Raw genomic sequence first — 4,522 nt, forward strand, 5'->3', positions numbered from 1 at the left:
CTAGGATTGCCTTCGGCTTTCCTCTATTATTATGTATTATATATGTGGAAGCTGTTACCATGCTGGGGACCTCTGGTTCTCACCCATGCGGATTTTGTGGTTTTCAGATGCAGGACGTGAGGTTTCCCGTTGAGGCATGCTGGAGGTTTCTAGACTTGCGAAGATCCTTTGTTCTCGGGGCTATGTTTTGGTTTATATGTTTTGCTTAGATACTTCTATCTCCATTAAATAATACAAACTGTGATGACTCCTCTTATGGGAGAATTTTGGAGAATAGGTTTTATGTATTGTTGTCCCTTTGGGTTTCCTTGGGGTTTTCCTTATTTTTATCATATGTATATATTGTTATGCTCGGACCGGTTATCTTCGCAGCCGGATCTTGAGTCTTGATATTCCTGTTTTTGACACTCCTTTGTATATATATAATCTCGTGTTGGTTATCCTTGTTCGTTACGTTGTCGATCGGAGTGTTGCGCTTTAGAGTTGCGATGTTTTTTTGTTTACCCCTTTTTCTACAAAGGCTCCTAGTTATAATCAATCATTCCTACTACTATATGTACTAAATTTTTATTTTAGAGGTCGTAATACCTTGCCATCTCTGAATTATGACTTAAGCATAAGACTCTGTATGGTAGGGTGTTACACATCCACTTGACTTTCCTTTATTTAGTAAGGGTTAACTAAGTGGTAGCAATGAACAATTCTCATCACAATTGAGAAGGATAACTAGGATAAGACTTCTAATTTTCATACCTTGCCAAGAGCCTTTTATAGTTGCTAGTTTATTTTCATTGCCATTTACTTTCATGCTTCTTATCTAAAACCCCAAAACACATTTCTAACCAATAACAAGACATTTTATTGTAATTCCTAGGGAGAACGACCCGAGGTTCAATACTTCGTTTATAAATTTTAGGGGTTTGTTTTAGTGACAAACAACTTTTTGTATGAAAGGATTATTGTTGGTTTAGAAACTATACTTGCAACGAGAATTCATTTGTGAAATTCTATACCATCAAAAATCCAATCATCACTTCCAGCACAGTCACAAAAGCTTGTTCAGTCTCATCTAACATCTCCCACGAGTATCTCGATACCACTACATTCTTTTGCCACTCTAAAGGAAAGGTGGGCTCATCATTCTCATCCGGAAAAAAAGGCCGAGCTCCTTCAATAGCTCGAACCCTAAAAAAGTAATTTTTGAAATCGCAAAAAGACTCATCAAACATGGGGAAAACCTTTTTCTCCTATGAAGCTCGGAAAGAAACCCAAGCGGCTTTCTTCTTCACTACACCAGGCTTTGTTAAAACAAAGAGATAAAAGAAAAGAGATTGCAAAGTAGGGATGCCAAATTCACGATATTTTTATAAAACCCCAGAAATTGGGGTGAAGTTGGGATGGAGCCACATTACAGGACCATAACAGGTTGGTTTCAAAAGGGGTAAAAGGAAGAGTAATATTCATTTGACTAAAAAAGAAGTCATATGCATAGAAAAAGGGGCGCTCTCCAGCAATCCGGGTAGAAAAGCAAACCCTTTCATCAGAAGTCGGAGATACGAGCTCATAATTCTTCTCGTCACTACTGTTGCTACAAATCCTATGAAACTGCCTAAGTTGCTGACAAAACTCGGAGTCAACCAACGAGACGCATAAGAGGACCATAGAATCCACCCAATCGGCCATTCCCTCAGGGACCTAGGAAGACGTCTCAACAATATTTTTGCGAGAAGACATGGTTAACTAGTCCTACAAGAAGAAAAGAAGATTGGATTACTCAAAAAATACCTCGGAACACTAATTGAACAACTCGGGCATAAACGGAGGCAACTCACAAAACTAAAGCATATAGGTGTCAAAGAAACCAGGTAAAGCAACAAAAGGAAACCCCAAGACCCAATCCAAAAGGTTCCAAGGACATCCTTTTGAGGCAGAAAAAAGATTCAGGGAAGCCTACAAGCCTACATCTTTACACGTCCCAACAAAAAGCAAATAAAGCCATCAAAATAAGCATTGATAGAAATTACAACCTCAGTCCACCCAACAGCAAGAACATGCCAAACGAAAAAATAGATAAAGGGGCAATCTTTTCTTCAAAAAATCAAACAAATCAAGCAACAACATGCAAAAGTCTTAGGAAGCTTCAACTGCCAAGGGAATATCAGGTAAGAAAAAGCCAGAAATCACAGCAACAAAAAATACAGAAAAGCGAAAAGGTTTAAACTTTCCCAAATATACACTCAAACAAAAATACTACTGTACCAGGAAGTAGAATAATGCAAGCAAAAAAGAGAAGATGAACCAACCTAAAAAAAGGAGAAGCGCGCGAAGAGCGAAGACGAAGAGATCAGGAGTTGCCGTTGAAAGCAAAAAGAGCACCCACGATTGCCAAACAATGTCACAAAGAAAAACGCGAAAGGGCAGACGACAGACGAAAACAACAAAAGTAAGAAAGAAAAGGGGAAGCTACAGAAAGGAGAAAAAACTGTCTCCGTGTGTGAAGTTCAAAATAAAAGAAAGCAAGAGAAACGGGGCATTGAAAACCAATTAATGAGGGCATTAAAAACCCTCGCGCATTCCCAAGGCCAGTGCACTAACGCAAAAGCGCGCACTTTCAGAGGAAACAGAACAGAAACGTTCCGCATTCAAAAAAGGAGAACTCTACAAAAAAGAAATCGACAAAATGCTCGAGTTCGGCTTCACCAAAGAAGGATCGAAGTCATAAAACTAAAGACTCGACCTCAAAAAGGAAGACCGAGCTCGAGCAGGGGCACTGTTCATACCCTGGGTCGAGTTGTCAGACTCGGGATGTTCTACAGACAAAGCGACCGACCTTTTCAGGTCAGGATGACCCGACCTCTTCTCAAAGAGCTCGGCCAAGTCACAGGAAAGCCCAACAAAGGGCCCAAATAGAGGAACACGTCCCAAATCCAAGGGCAGCCCAAGCCCGTAGAGATAAAGGCGGTTCCCTTGAATATACGAGGACCCCAGTCAAAGATAAGATAAAGATAAAAGATAAGATAACTAACTTACCTCATCTAAAGAGGTCACTCTACACTATTATAAATACGCTGGAGCACCCAGGTATAACTCACACTCTGATTCTACTCAATACCTGCTTAATACCCTTGCTAACTTAAGCATCGGAGTCCCTTGCAGGTACCCCCCACCCTCCGGGGATGAAGGATCAACACCATTACCAAGTCCAACAAGTCGGACACAACAGCTCCGACCCACGCAGAAGATCTCGTCCGAGATCGACCTACAGTTTCAGGTAACCCCCGGAACAATTACTGACGTTGGGATTTTTGCTGGTAAAGAACTTTCTAAAAATAGTCGCGTTGTAGATATAGATTCTAAACCAACAGAAATCCCTTCGTGCAAATGTTTTGGTTGTCACAAGTAACAAACCCCTTTAAAATTGATAACCGAGTATTTAAACCTCGGGTCGTCTTTTCAAGGAATTGCAGGGAGGTATGTTCTTATTATTGGTTATGGAAAAACAGTGTTTGGGATTGAAAAAGGTTTCAAGTAAGAGAAATAGATTACAGAATTGATAAATTAATAACTAATAAAACTTTTGGCAAGGTATTAGAACCGGAAGTCCTATCCTTATCAATTGTGATGAGAATTGAATTTTAATCCCACTTAGTTAACCTTTACTAAAGCAAAGAAAAGTCAAGTGAAATAATTAGTTTGATCCTCAAGTCCTAGTCAATCCCTGTGGGAAGACTAGCTTTAGAGCGATCTGCCAATTTCAACCACTACTTTATTTGATAATTCAAGAGTTATCAATTATTTAACTCAAGCCAAGAGGGAAAATTCTAAATTAAATTGAAGACATCATAAATAGAATAAAGCAATCATAAATCTGAAAATACCTCAAATTATATTAAATAGAAATATCAAATGTAACATGGAAAAGTTCATAGACAAATAAAAGAGAAAGTAAATAAAAAGAAACATTGAACCTGGGATCGAGAGTCACTCCTAAAACTAAGAGAAGTCCTAAATCCCTATCCTAAGAGAGAGAGGAGAGAAACTCTCTCCAAACTAAACCTAAATCATGAATTGTAACTAAAAATGTGAGCTCCCCCCGAATGGATGCATTCCCCACTTCATAACCTCTGGTCTATGCCTTCTGGACTTTGATTTGGGCCAAAAAGGGCTTCAGAATTCGCTATGAGTATTTCTGCAATTTCTGGTGCGTGGCCTCTGTCACGCATCCACGTGGGTCACGCGGTCGCGTCGATTGGAGTTTTCCTTATCGCACGGTCGCGTCAGTCATGCGGCCGCGTCATAGGTGTTCTTCTTTAGGTGCGCGGTCGCGTCAGTCATGCGGCCGCGTCACTGCTTCTTCGTGCCTGGCATGCGGCCGCGTTGTCCATGCGGTCGCGTGGATGCCAGTTTCTCCAAAACTCCGTTTTATGCTTTCCTTCCATTTTTGTATGTTCCCTTTTCCATCCTTTAAGTCATTCCTGCCTTAGAAGATCTGAAACTACTCAACACACTAATCATGGCATCG

The 4,522-nt window shown here is 40.3% G+C and overlaps 1 long non-coding RNA gene across 1 annotated transcript in view; it reads left to right on the forward strand.

The window, feature by feature from the left end:
* Positions 1-178, forward strand: part of LOC127740586 (uncharacterized) — a 2,332-nt gene extending 2,154 nt beyond the window's left edge. The window contains exon 3 of the long non-coding RNA XR_008001165.1: positions 108-178. This is a non-coding gene — a long non-coding RNA (uncharacterized LOC127740586). The remainder of the gene's footprint in view (positions 1-107) is intronic.
* Positions 179-4,522: the final 4,344 nt, after the last annotated feature.

This window comes from Arachis duranensis, chromosome 7 (genome assembly GCF_000817695.3).
Source record: "Arachis duranensis cultivar V14167 chromosome 7, aradu.V14167.gnm2.J7QH, whole genome shotgun sequence".
Lineage (NCBI taxonomy): Eukaryota > Viridiplantae > Streptophyta > Magnoliopsida > Fabales > Fabaceae > Arachis > Arachis duranensis.